Below are 15,612 nucleotides of genomic sequence, written 5' to 3'. Positions count from 1 at the left end.
CTTCAGTGTAGGGCTAGCTGGTAGGCAGCCCCCACACTGAAGCACCTTTGTGCCCCAGCCAGCCCTTCCAGTGTCTACATGTGTGCTGCTGCAGAGTTTTTGTTGTGTGTTGTTGTGTTTTCTTATTCCACAGTAGGGTAGTACTTGTATTTACTTATAAATTCAAGTAAATTAGCATACTGCAGAGTAAATTGGAACACTGCAACCTAATAGCTGTGTATGTGTAAATGAAGATATTTACTGTGCAGCTAATTAGTCAACTGTGCAATGAATTTTTATGTAGATGTGCCCAGTTCTTCCAATGAGGTTAGTCAGAGGCTCTCTGCTAATTCTATTTTCCACCCAGAAGGTTGAAGGATATCAGTCATGGGGCCGCCAAAGCTGCAAAGAGATGGCATCATTTGTCATGGGCTTCAATACTGCACAGCACATTTTAATCCAGCACACAACTGTGTTTGAGTCTTGTCAGTGAAAAGGCAAGAAAATATTTTTAAGAGATACTTCAAGTCTGTCAGCTCCCTGCTTTCTTTTCACAGGGCATGCCCACATTTGCAAATGTGTATGACTACTCTATGGAGCTATTGGTCTGGAACTTACTGCTCCTGGGTGCCATGATTTTATTTGCACCCAGAACTGCAGCACATTGAGCCAGGTCAGAGCAGCTCTTGCTGGCAGGGGCTCAGAGGGGTGGCCAGCCTGCTAATCCAGGGCTGCTCTCCCCCTGGCTCAGCACGCTACAGAGGGGATAGCTGGGGCACAAGGGTGCTGCAATACAGGGTTAGCCGGCAGGCAGCCTTTGCACTGGAGGTGCTCCGGCCACCCAGGTCATAGTTTCATAGTAGCTAGGGTCAGGAGTGACCTGAATAGATCATCTAGCCTGACCCCTGCCACAGGCAGGAATGAATGCTGATTTCACAGGACCCCAGACAGGTGATCATCCAACCTCCTTTTGAATTAGCCCAAGGTAGGGGTGAGGACCACTTCCCTGGGAAGTTGGTTCCAGATTTTGGCCACCCTAACTGTAAAATATTGCCTTCTGATCTCTAACCTAAACCTATTCTCCATCAGCTTATTACCATTGCTCCTCGTCATCCCAGGTGATGCTGGGGAGAAAAAGGCTCTACCTATTTGCTGTTGATCTCCCCTGATGAGTTTATAGGCAGCCACCAGGTCCCCCCTCAGTGTCTACACAAGACCTGCTGCAGAGTAAAAAAACTCTGCAGCAGGATAGTACTTGAATTTACAAGTACTATCCTGCTAGGGAGTTAGTTAATTTACTCCGGCCTAATAGGGGTGTACACAGACGTGAAACACTTACTGCACAGTTAATTAGTCTACTGGGCAGTAAATGTCTCTTATAGAAGCTCTCACATAGATCATAATTAGCCTTATCAACTTCACCACATAATGGTACCACATGGTATAAGTGAGGGTATCTAACTCTAGCTCCTAAAATCCAAGGCCAACATCCATAGTTTTGTCATTTAAAATGCCCACAGCCAGCAGTTTACCATTTTTGCTATTTTGGGACTTTTTTCAAGAATGTAATCCGGTCTCCTTTTATTTTTTTCATGCTTTCCTTTTGAGGAATAGTAATATATATACTCATATAAATACGAATATATAATAATATATAATAAATATTCCCTGAATTTTTTTAACTTTATAAATATATTGCTTGGTACTTTGTCAGCTAGCAGCTGTTGTCTCTTGATTTCAGTTTTCTTACTGGTAAAGAGACCAAAAGAAGAAATAAAAGTAAAGAATAAAAGAAAGATGATACTAAAGCTTGTAGTAGAGCCAAGTGTCTGTTTCAAACTGATCTTTTTTTTTTAATTTTAAAAAGCTGTTGCTTAGTTCTTTGTTTAGATTGCAGCTGATACACATTCAGATATGTTTTCATAACTTGATGCACTTTATTTTTAAAGTAATGATTTGATGGTTAATTTGTTTCATGGTACATTAGTCTATTACATTGAATTATTTAATGCTTTTGTTAAGGATGAAAAGCAGTTTCCATTATAACCTCCCTATTAAAGTTGCTTAAAGTTATGGACAAGAATGGAAAACTTCCATCCCAAGGCCAAATCCAAAAATCTCAATGAACTGGGCCCTGATTCAGGAGAACATTTAGTCATCTGTTTAAAGCTAAGCACATGTTTTAGCATTCTCTGAATAAAGAAGCTTATCTGACTCGGACCCTTAAGATAATGTATGTAGTACATGTAAATTCTTCACAACCCTTTTATCCCTTTGTATAAAAAAGAAAACCCTGAAACTATTAATTAAGACCTACCATGATTTGAAGCCCCCATAAAAGACATACAGTGAATTTAAAAAAAATAGTGTAATGTCTAATAAACTGTGAAGGTTTAAAAAAAACCTCACAGCAGCATTTTTCTTATTGTTTCAAGGTACAATTTACTTTCTAACACTAACTATGGACATATATGCACTGTTTACTACAGTATAGTGAAGAGATATACAAGTTAGCTCCAGACTACCTCGCTGCTGGAAGCAGTTTAGTGCAGTGTCAGCCAAGTTGTGGTATGTGTGCCACAAGTGGCATGGGTAGCCTCTGTGTGTGCATATTTGAGAGGGACAGGCAACACAGCAGCAGCTAAGCAGAGTACCAGATTGGGAAGGGGAAGGTGATCGGAGTGGCACTTGGGGAGGTTGCAGGGCTAATTTGTGGCTTGCCTGCCAAAAATGCTGCCACCCCCTGGTATAGTCGATAGCAGGGACCTCCATGAGGGCTACCCAATCACCATAGTTTAGCACAAGCTTATTCCAACACTACTAAGTACTAAGACTGTTCTCAGTGTGCAGCACAGGCACACACTCAGTGCTAAACCATCTCCTGCTTCACACATAGTCCTGTCCCCCCCACCATTTTTTTCATCTAGAAAAAGACTTGAAAAATAAACGTGCAAACCTATAAAAGCAATGTTGACATTTTAAGTATTCAAAAGCTTAAATTTCCTCAAGCAATGCCAAGTTGGGTAAGTTGTACGCTTGTAATACATATGTTTTCCAACTCATAATTCTTTCACAGTTTGCTTTAGTCCCTCAGATCTAATTGAGTTATTCCTACATTAAGGCTGAGAAGGACATCCAATGGTACAGGCAGAAGTTCAGCTCCCTGCTGTAACTGAGAACATCTTGCAGGAAGTGTTCTGAGTTGCAAAAATCCCCCGGACCAAACAGAAGTTCACTATTGGGTCCAGTGGGGAGGGGAATCTAGCTGCTGGCTGGGAGCCGGCAGCCAATTTCCCTTAGTAACAGCCCCTTCTCCCTCCCAGCCTAGTCCCATTTTAAGAATGGGAGGGTGGAAAAGGAGCTGAGGGAGCTCATTCTAGGGATTCCCCAGACAGCGCTGGAAGGTGGGGTGGGAAAACTGGAAGATCCCCCCCTGATGAGGGGAGAACTCCAGTACATCTTCCCATCCTCCAGTGGGGGCTGAAAAAAACCCAGGCCAAATTCCCTCCGCTCCCTTCCCCCGCCCCCTATTCAGAAAACAGCTTGGAGGCTGGCAGGCAGGTAGACAGAAGTTACAGAAGGTACTATGTCATGAAACATCTTCATTTGAACCATCATGCAGTGAGGGTTCAGATTTTTTGCTTTATCAGCCATTTTTGAAGCTGTCTGCAGCCATGCACTTGGTTTTGATCATGGCTATAGACTGCTTTCTGTCAGATCAGGTAAAAATTGTCACTTCATTCTGCGCCCCAAGTTCCTGCTCATAAATTGTGGAAAGCTCTCCCAGACTGGGGCTGGGAGTTTGCAGATCTGTGGAGGAGTGATAGGAAAAGTCAAGCCAGGCACAATCCCCACCTCTAGACTGCTGACAATTCTTTCTTCTCTAAAAGGCTCGCTTCTTTTAGGTAACTTGCTTCACTCCCTGGAAATGTTTCTGAGTGTCCCCTGTGTTTGAAACTAGGAACCTTTCTCTCATAATTAAATGGCAGTGTTAGCATGACGTAGTCATGATGGTCCGGCAAGTGTGTGAGAGGCAAGGATTTTTGGGGTATGATATTGTTTAGTGAACTAACTGATAATTGGGATAAAGTTAGACAAGGGAGACCTGAAAAAGAATGCTTGTCTAACTTTATCCCAACTGTGCATTTGGTTCAATTAAAGATATCACTGAAAAAGTCCTTGCCTCTCACAAAACTAATGAACTAAAACCTGGCCGTGCATTCTCTTTCTGATTTCTTGATCTGTGAGCTTTGGGATCTAAATTTAAACACAGGAAGTAAAAAAATTCCCACAAACTTACTGACTCCTGAGCTCCCCAGCTGGACTTCTGTGGGGCTCCAGAGTGTAGAGAAGGAAAGAAAGCAAGTCACTGCCGGGAGCTAACCATTTTCCAGAAAGTAAAAATAAAGAGCTGTATAATATGGAGCTCCAATTCAGCAAAACAGTTAAGCATGCACTTACCTTTAAGTCTCACCGAAGCAAGTGACCTGAAGCTGGAGACATGCTTGAGTGCTTATTAACTAAACAGGAATGAGTGGCTAAAGCTTGCATCTTTCTTATAGTTAGCTTTTGCAGGTAGGGACCATCACTTGCTTTGCCTAAAACAAAGGGATTATGACTTAAGGGGAGCCTCTAGGTGCCACTGCAGTATAAAGTTTAAATAATAAAAATTATGACTTGAATCCACCATCCACAGCTGAAATGCTGCTATACTAAGTGACTCACCATGCAAATATCTTAATCAAGTAGTGCTGAACAAAGGAAACGTGTGCTCTGGGACAAACTATACACAAAACAGACAACATAGCAACAAAGACAAGAGAAATAACAGCTGCACATAACTGGGGGGAGACGCAGAGGAGGAATGTTCCTTGCTAAGTAATTTTCAGATACATAATGTAAATCTTGGAGAAATGGACAAGAAACCTACAGTTCATTAATGTAGAGGGCTGTATAATGCAGTTTAAATCAGGATGATTCTGTTTTTAAAAACAGATATTTTAAATCTGAGTCATAGTCTCCCACAATATGTTTGTACTTATTTTGACTTCCAGTCAAGGTTCAGAGCAGTACCTTCTAATTTGGTATGCTGTGACTACCATGTCCATATCTTGGACTTTGCCTGTGACTGGATCTCCTAGGCTCTACCATGGAACTGCTACTATTGACAACCCTCACTACTTTCCTCCAAGATATGGGCAGATTTATCAAATCATATCTCTTATAGCAAGCACATTACTGACAGGCTCTGGTCCTACCTTGGGGTTCTGGTAGAGGCATGCATGTAACTGTCACCCTGACCACTTCAGTAAGCTCTGTCGCTGGTGTTCCTCACTGTTGAAGATGCATCTTGTTCTATATGGGGTTGGGGTTGTATAAACCTCAATACACTCATGTGTCATAGAGTGCTAGATGAAATCAAGTTAGGCATAGGTTACGTGACATAACATCGACATCACAGTAGCTACAATAAAAGGGAATGGTCTGGGGCAGGGGCGGGCAATTATTTTGGCCAGAGGGCCGCTTACTGAGTTTTGGCAAGCCATCAAGGGCCATATGACAGGCAACCAGGGGAAGATAAATATTAATTTTCTAAATTTTTAGGGGCCCCGCAGGCCAGATAGAATAGCCTGGTGTGCCGGATCTGGCCCACGGGCTGCATTTTGCCCACCCCTGGTCTAGGGGCAAAGCATAGGAGAGGATTGTCAGACCCAGGTTCTATTTCTGGCTCTGCCAGCACACTGCTGGGTGACCTTGAGCTTGCTTCTCTCCCTTCTCTGTCAAAGGCAGATCATGATACTGGTCTTTTTTCCAAAAGTGATAGAGATCCATAAATGAGATGTGCTACATTGAGCTAGGTAGGGCTGTAATGTTCAAACTGAATCTACTTTAAACAGAATCTGCTTTTGCTTCTGTGGAAATTATACAGATGGCTGTTAGAGCTCTGAAAATTGTTACATTTCCCTGGTCTGGAGGGTACAGAGTATGAGCACCAGCTGGGGCAGCCAGCAGTACCCCATCGTAGTAGAAGGATGTCTGTTATTATTACTCAGTAAATTGTATTCTAGTTTCTGGACTCTGCCTTTCTGTCTTAGTTGATTAAGCTACCAAAGTACACAGAAGCCAGCATGTAAACTTTTCCAGGTGTTAGTGGGAACTCAGGACTCAGTCCAAAATAAAAGATGTTGCTCCTAAAAAAACTTCATTAAGGGATTCTATATCCCACGGTGGTAGCATATCCTAGGCACCCTCTACACATGCAGGTAATGGCATGATTGGATCTAATATGTGATCTGCATGCATGCATGACAGGAGGCACAATCATGGTATGGAGTATTGGATCCAATTGCATCTTATAGCCAGTATAAGCAGAGCCCGATCCTGGGCTCCCCCTGCATTGGCAAGAAGCAGACTCCTGCTGCTGGGCGCCCTCTTTGCTGAGGGGGAATAGAAAAGTGATTTTTACTTTACTTTTTGAATCGAAATATTGTCTTAATCCTGTTGCAAATGCAGACAGAACGTAAAACAGTTGAGCTCAGCCAGAATTTTCAGATGAATGAAATAGACCACAATACTGATCTGCTGGGAAATGGTTTTAGTGAATCATTGGGATAGGTGTACAAAATGCAAGATTGCAAAGAGAGCACAAGGAACAGCACATGGTGGGAGAGTTCTAATATGGAACAGCAATAAGATAATACATACACATGTGGCGATCCTAAGGAATCTGGACCTGGAGAAATTTGGAGTAAGAAAAGTGTGTGTGGGTAACTATTTCCTCTAGGTACAGTACTAAAAGTAAGCATAATTTATGGAGTAAAACTTTAAGACCAGATCCATAGATGGTGTAAAAATGACGTAGTTCTCTTTGCATCATTGATATTTTTTTTTTTTTTCCCCCAACCCCACATCCCAAATATTCTTTCTTTTTTCAAAGGTCTTTTGCAAGCCCTACTCTGGGAACAGTTCTCTTTGATGATGAAATGGGAATTTTCCTTTAATATGCATGGCCGGGATGTTCAGTCTAGAGTTAGAATTTTCTGATTCTCTTTGTTGTCACATTAACATAATTTACATATGGTTGGTTGTCTATAACAAACCAGTGTCAATTCAGAAGGAAACGAGAGAAAAAGTGCATAAAGGAGATTACCTCAGTTGATGGATCACCTGACTTCAAATAAATTTATTTCAAATAACTTTCCAACTTTACTATTAAAATCCAAAATACATTTAAATTGATTTCAAATATGAGTGACCACACTGACAGATGGGCAGAGGGAATCAAAACCAAGATAAGAGTATGTGGCCATGTTCTCTGTAAATGTTAACAAATTCTGTTTTCCCCACACTAATGATAAGATTAACACTGAATTTTAGACAAAATAGGAATTCATATCATATCTGGTGCCAGGATTACCTACACAAAGGAGAATATGAGGACAAGACTGAATGAGTATAACCATGTGGCAGAGATTGCCACAGTGGGAGATGATGGAGTTGGCTATTTTTATTTTCTGGAGTGTGAACTGATTTAATCTCGGGATGTTTCCAAACTCTAAATTAGAGAGAGGTGTTGGCAGAATCTGAGGGCAGGGTGGATACAATACTAGGAAACACTTCTCCTTATCTCCTCAGCAAGGTCCAGAATTAATGTGAAATTGTTTCAGAACTGTCAAAACTATGACCTTTCTGTCATCTGAGGGACACGCTGCTGTGTGCATGCCTCATAAATAAGGAACGGAGGAAGTAGTATTGTATTGCCATCTTTTTGTGCTTATTTTTAAAAAATGTTCCCTTCTCCCCTATTTCAACATACTGAACCAAATCCTACTTACTATCCTAGAAGTCAATTGCAACACTCTCTTCAGTGGAAGCATATTTTGGCTAACGTTTTTCCTTTTAACTCTGTTTTACTTTGCTTCCGCATTTTTGTTAGCTCTGTCCCAGAACTGCCCAAGTAACTGTGGAAGCATGTCTACTTGCAATCCACCACTTCTTTTGTTGCTTTTGCCTTGTTTCCAAAACAAATATGTGGCATAATCCACATATATCAGGCATTGAGCTTTTACAAGAATATTGTGCTTTCCCAAATGCACTAAACATATTTGGTATTTGTCATTTTCTATCATCTCAAATAAATAAATATCTTAAATTTTATCTTAAATTTTCAGTTTCAAAGTTACAGCTCTGGAAATGAGTCCTTTATTGAACTGCAAACAACAGATATAATGTACTATTGACATGCTTCATGATCTAGACTACACGTGATCTGAACTACTACCATACTATCTACCAGATGCTCCTCAACATACTTGTTCTCCCTGCCTATTGAAGGCATTCGAACCTCCACTGAGAATTTCAGCAATTGGACCCTGCTTTGGAGAAACCATTTCTTTTAAAATATTTCATAACTATTAAACTTATTTAATAGTCCATCCCTATTCAGAAAAACATTTAAGACCCTAAATATGTAAGAGACTAGTCTAATGGTGAAGTTACTGTGCAGTGATCTAGCATGTGACTTTACACTGCATGAGCTCCTCTGCACCAACACTCCCTGTGGACAATCTCCATGTATGATGAGTACAAAATAGTTCACTCAAATTTCAGACTAGGTACAGACATTCAAAAAGCCTAAAGCAGAATTGATCTAAGTTGCACAGTGTTCTGTAAGTGGTGCAGTTGACATCAGTAATAAAGAGAATACACATTCACCATTTGGTAGGGGTGAGCAAATCTTAGACTGAGTCCTGCCATGTTTTAAATTAATGTGCCAAATCTCTGTTCTGTTATGGGTATAGACCACTTCCCAATCACTTATACTGGTAAAAGTGTGATGTCTATATCTGGCCTCAAAGCACAGTAAGAGATTTCACACAAAGGTACTTGTAGTAGGAGCATAGTGTTGACACAGGAAGTTAGTAGGGAGTAGTTAGCGTGCTATAAAGTTACATCCTAGGTAACTGAGAACAAACTGCCTCCATGTAGACAAGCTCTTGGATAAATACTGTTTGCATTCTTTGAATCAAGGCCTTGATCCCTAGGGGCATGTGGGATCTGAGATCTAGACCACAGTCCACTAAGAATGAAATGGTACCAGTTTTTGCCTTTGAGAAATTGTCACACAGCTGTTTGGAACCAAGCACTTTTAGTCATATCTAATCCAATCTGGATTCAAACAGAGAAAAATGGCTATGGAGTTGATATCTGATATCTCAGTGCCATTACCAATGCTTTGAGCCTGTCAGTCACTTCAGCATCTGAAAACTCTCTTTTCCAACAGTAAAGAGATACTAAAAAAGTAATTCCTTATGTTTGATGTCTGCCTAACTCTACTGGAAGCAGATGGCATAATCTTAAGGGTATTGCTGCCAGTGGGTGGTAGTACAAAGACAAAATATAGCCATTAAAGTACCAGACAATGGATTAAGTTATTTGCAGTTAGGGATATGATGTCCTGCATGAACTCTCTAAAAACATAACCAACATTGTTTTACAGATCAGGACAAGCCATGGGCAACTGGTGCCACCTTACTCGGGGGGGGGGAAGGTGCCCCCCCAAGCGGCCAGTCAGCAACTGGAGGGGGGAATCCCCCCCCGCAAACAATCTACCTGACTGGGGGTGGGGAACTTCCCACAGCCAATCTCACTCACCAGCTTCCAGAAGTGGCTGCAGCACTCCCACTCCCTGGCCGGTGCTCACAGGGTGGGCACTGGCACTCCTGTTGGCCCCCCGTGCCCATTGCATAAACAGGGAGCACAGCCTGTCGGGGGTGCACCAGTGCTCTCAGGGGGTACATGTGCTGAACAGATGGGGTGTAAGGGAGGCAGAGCCCCGAGAATAACCACAGCAAACCTGTGAGTATCCTGTCTTTGGGTCAGGGGGAAGGAACACCACTGAACCCCTCCTTTTACAATTCCATCAGGTCGTGGCAGATGAGTTGGGGACCCAGACCACAGACCGGGAACATAAAGCGCCAGCTGGGGGCACCACAGGGGGCTGCGATCAGCCTACTCCATCTCCTCCTCCCCCCTGCAATCAACACAAATGGCCAGCATGACCTAACACTCCCACTAAAGTGAAGAAAGAAAAAACTGCCCATGCGCAATGATTTCTCCACCGCCAATCGCCACATATACAGTGGCCAGAATCAAGAGGCTGCGCTGCGGGGGGGTGTTTACCAGGCTATTGTTGAATCAATTAATCTATTTGCATGTGAATCCTATTACCATTTGCAGTCATGTCCCCAAACTGGTTTTAGACCCATCCCCTCTGCCACCCACCCAACACCCCCCCATCCCATACAAAGACCTCCCTAAGACCCCGTTATGAACCCATTATGCAAGACAACTTTTTATAAGACAGACTTTAATATGAAATGGAATGTTAATGGTAAAAATGATCAATTCACATAATTACAGAGTACATTCTCTACTCAGAGCAGCACCTATATGTGCCACCAGACAATTTCTGATCACAGTACCCCTCCTGCTTTTTGCCTGTATCTCTAGCCCCCCACAATCAACTGCTTCTCTGCTAGTGAAGGTCATGGCTTGTGTCAATTCTCTTAACTGATCTCTCCAAGCATCACTGAAGACCTCGCCCCTGGTTTCACAGCTATTATGCAGGACGCATGCTGCCACTACATAAGGGGTAATGTTATCAGCATCAACTTCTAGCCTGCAGCTGAGTGTTCTCCAACAGGCTTTCAAGTGCTGAAATACACACTCACACTTGCTTAGCTGCTTGTTGAACAGCAATTTCTGTGGGTCACTCACTTGACCCACACATGGCTTCATGAGCCAGGGCAGGACCGGGTAGGCTGTGTCAGCTAGTATCAGGACAGGCACTGAAAAACCTTGGATGGCAACCTCCTCCAGTCCTGGGGCATGTTGGCTCTTGTCCATCATCTCAGGCAGTGGAAAGTTTCAAAACACACAAGCATCATGGGCATTTCCTGCCCGTTCTGTGTAAATGTTTGTAAATCTGCCTCTGTGGTCTATGACAGCTTGCAGAATCACAGAAGGAAACCCCTTTCTGTTTATGAATGAACGGTTGGCGTGGGACCAGTTTAGGATGGGAATGTGCATGCTGTCAAGCGCTCTCACACAGTTAGGGAAGCCCATTTTGTGATATCCTTCCACCACTTTGCAGGTGTTACTTAGGCATATGAATTTGAATTTGTTTGCTGGTAGGCCCTGTAGCAGTTGGCAAACCTCACTGATGGCCCTCCCAGTAGTGCAGGGAGCCATGCCGAGTGATTCACAACGTGGTGCAGGATTGTCGATGGCCATTTACGTGATGGCCATAGCAACACGCTTCTCTGGGCTGATGGGCTTCCACATGACAGTCATCTGACACTGGATGTGCAGGTTCAGCAAGTTAACAATGTGGAAGAACATCTCTTTGCTCATCCTGAATGTTTCTAGCCACTGGTCATCATGTTGACATGTCTATTCTTTCCTACCAATCCGAGCTGCTTTCGTGTGCCCATATCTCACAAGGCTTGTCCTGGATGTACGGCCAGGAAGAAGCTATAGTCTTTGGCAATCACACTTTCTGTTTGTTGCAATGAGAGACTAGCTTCCCCATTTCAAATAACAGCATCCTCTTCATGGCAAACCTGAAGAGTTGACTCTTCATGAGTTTTAAAATACCGGACCAGAGGTACATCAAGTTGCTGAATCCCATCAATAGAACCATACGTTTGCAAAGTGAATGTTCAACAACCTTCAAGATTAACCTCTGCTTTCTCGTTAATCCCTCAGGATTCAAGGAAGACATTGTCTTTAGCAAGATTTTGGCCTGTGGAGTGACCTCTTTCTCAAATGCCTGCAAAAAGACACTCTCCTAGATTAACATGAAACCACTCCTGTCATTTACATGTCAATAGCTACTGAAACCATGTGCTCCCTGCAACTGAAGGCTGCCTGTATTTCTTGAAAAGAGCTGAGATGTTACTACATACCAAAAATGGTGGCTTGTGTGCTTGAACACTCTTGAACAAACTATGTATGTCCCATACATCAAAGCGATCTTCTGGACCACCACTCTCATTCCTTCACTCCCTGCCCCCCCCCCCCATACACTATAAGAGTGAGCCCTGATCACCCTTGTGGAAAATGCTCAGAAAGGATTTGTTTGGTCCACATATCTAACAGGAAATAAGTGTCATTGAGCCTTTCAAACAGTTTCACGGTTTCTCGCCTGAAGTGATCACCCAACATTTTCAAGAATTTCCAGAACATGCAGGGGCTTAATACGTGTGCTGGTGAGGCATTTTAATTAGAGTGGCTGCCCAGGAACTGCTCTAATTAAAATCTGTGTGGTGTCTCCTGTGTAAACCTCTTTTTCTGAAGATTCACGTTGCCCTTTTTTAAAGGTGAGGTACTTTCTACAATCTATAGCAGACCTCCCATTGATATTGATGATATTTGCATCTATAAGTCAAATACATTGTCTCTAAACTTGTTAATTTGTTTTCTTACCTTCAAGTTCTCAGGAAGAAAAAAATTATTTTGGGATGCAACCAGTGACTCACTTTCAATCCATTTGAACTAAAGTATCTTGTTCCCTTATTTTTGTCCATATACCAAGAGATAATTCACTTTGTTTTTAAAAGGCTGATATCCAATTAAATGCTGAAATACGAATTTTCCTCCTACGTTGCATGTGCAAAAAGAAAAAAAACCCAGACTCCTTCACTTCTCCTTCACACATTTTCCCATCCCACATATTTTCCTCTAAAATAAATTTATGAGTAGCATAATTAATTAGTGAGGTTTATGGGTAAGTAACTGAGATCAGAAATGATCACTATATTTTTAATGCCCCAGGTTTTAGGTGCTCGATTGTTGGTACCTTAGGGCTTCTTTATATTTTATATTCCAGCTCCACTGGCTTCCCAAGAGTCATCTGCTAGGTCAGTGATTCTCACCCAGGGTTCTGCGGTAGTCTGGGTTTCTGTGAGATGCTTTCAGGGGTGCCACAGGGTTCAACACCATATTGGCACTATTAGATGTGTAAACACCTACACGTGATTCTCAAGATAAACCTAGAGATTTCCACTAGGAATCCATAGTATCAAAAACTTTCTGACCAGATGTGGTCTTTCTGAATTCTTTGCAACAGATGAATTACTCTATTTTTCCAAACTCAAGAAATGAGTAATAGCTGCTTTGGTTTTTGTGCAGTGGGCTGGGGAGGGCTGAGGCTGAAAAACAGCTGTTTTGTTGCTCCCAACCCTTGTTGCACACCACAGCGCACCAGTTTTCAAGAGCTCTGGCACTTAAGACATGTTTTATTTAGACTGTAGTAAGGTTTATCGTGCAACAGCTCAGAAGACTTTTTAACTTCTAGTAATGTTTACTATGATCTAAATAAAACATGCCTTAAGTGTAACATGTGACCAGGCCGTGACTGGAAGAGAGTGATCTGGCTACCCTGACTTCCTGCTTCCTGGGGTATTCCCAGCTGGCTCTTTAAATCAGCTGTTCTGTGCCACTAGAGTGGGGGAAGTGGGTCACAGCGGGTGCATCTACACAAGATGTTTTACTGTGGAGTTGACTAATGAGCTCCACAGTAAAGCCTCACCATTTAAATTTGTGCACCCTTATTAGGCAGAAGTAAACAAATTAACTCTGCCATAGGAAAGTACTGTCCGATGCAAGTATTATCCTATGGCAGAGTTATTTACTCCACCCCAGTGCATCTGTAGACAGTGATTGGGGCTGTTTGGGCCACAAAGGTACTACAGTATGAGGGCTGCCTGCCAACTACCCCTCTGCAGCATGTTGAGCCAGAAGGGAACAGCTGGCAGGCTGGACCTCTGGGCTGGCAAGCTGACCCCTGGCCTCTCTGCCAGCCAGGGCTGCACCACTTTGGCTTGATTTGCTGTGGTCCTGGGCACATGTGCCAATGCAGCACCCAGGAGGTATTGTGTCACATTAGTATCATGTGTTAGATGCATCCAGCAGGGCTTAGAGTTAAACCAAATGATATTTTAAGCCTGATGTTGCTTATCTCTAGTTTGAATAAAATCTTGGCATAATACTCGGGACTGAGTTTATGCACGTGATCAAAGACTTCACTTTCCATGTGGTGCTATAATACTATATAAAAAGTTTAAACTATTTACATTCCTTTACAGACTGCAGGATAAGTCTTCTAGTGCTCTGTGTGGATTTTTTTTTCTTCCTTTGGGGCCACAAATTCACCACGAATTCTCTAGGTCATATTCCAGATAGAGAAGAATAACTATGAAGGCTGAAATTATGGCAGTAAAATCATAAAATCATAGAAAGAAGGACCAGAAGGGCCCTGTAAGATCATCAAGTCTGGTCCCCTGCCATGGGCAGGAGGTAATTGGGCTTGAGGGAGCTCAATAAGGTGCTTGTCCAGCCTCCTCTTGAACATGGCTAGGGATAGTCCTTCTTTAAATACATAGGGGGGTAAAAAGAAGGTTCCGGATAATGTGGGGTCCCTGCAGGACACGTTAGGAAATTTGGTCGTCACACCAGACGACAAAGCCAACATGTTTAATGATTTCTTTGCCTCCATTTTCCTAAGCAGGGACTGGAACAGTCACTCCCCTGCTGGGCCCCCCTCAGCCCCAGGGGGAGGTGCACCTAGGCCAAGGGTTAGTGAGGAACTAGGGAGGGAACTTCTGGAGGGACTGGATGTATTCAGGTCAGCTGGTCCAGACGATCTCCACCCTAGAGTACTAAAGGAATTGGCTGAGGTCATTGGCATGGCTGGCACGGCTTTATGAGCACTCGTGGTGCTATGGTGTGGTGCCAGAGGACCGGAAGAGGGCCAACGTGGTTCCCATCTTCAAAAAGGGGAAGAAGGAGGACCCGGGAAACGATAGGCCAGTCAGTCTTACCTGGATCCTAGGCAAGCTGTTTGAGAAAATTATTCTGGCACATATCCACAAGGGGCCAGCAGGGGAGGTCATGCTTAAGGGCAACCAACACGGGTTCATTAGCAGCCGGTCCTGTCAGACCAACCTGGTGGCCTTCTATGATCAGATCACCAAATATTTAGATGCAGGGGTAGCAGTGGACATAGTCTTCCTGGACTTTCAGAAGGCCTTCGACACTGTCTCTCACCCCGTTCTCATTAAGAAACTGGGGGACAGTCAATTGGGTCTCTAACTGGCTGGAAGGCTGCACCCAGAGAGTGGTGGTGGATAGATCATTTTCAACCTGGAGGGATATGGGCGGTGGGGTCTCCCAGGGCTCGGTCCTCGGGCCCGCACTGTTCAACATCTTCATCAGTGACTTGGACGAGGGGGTAAACAGCACCCTGTTCAAATTTGCTGATGACACTAAGATGTGGGAGGATGTGGGCACGCTAGAAGGGAGGTATAGGTTCCAATCGGACCTAGACAGGTTACAGGGGTGGGCGGATGAGAACAGGATGGGATTCAATACTGACAAGTGCAAAGTAATGCACCTGGAGAGGAACAACCGGCACCATACCTACAGGCTGGGGAACTCCCTTCTCGTCAGTGCAGAGGCAGAAAAGAATCTTGGAGTCATCATTGACTCCAAGATGAACATGGGCCGGCAGTGTAGGGGTACAGTCAGGAAGGCCAACCGTACCTTGTCATGCATCCACAGATGCATCTC

The sequence above is a fragment of the Crocodylus porosus genome, unplaced genomic scaffold (assembly GCF_001723895.1).
Source record: "Crocodylus porosus isolate Cpor-Errol unplaced genomic scaffold, CroPor_comp1, whole genome shotgun sequence".
Classification (NCBI taxonomy): Eukaryota; Metazoa; Chordata; order Crocodylia; family Crocodylidae; genus Crocodylus; species Crocodylus porosus.
This window is presented reverse-complemented; position numbering follows the sequence as displayed.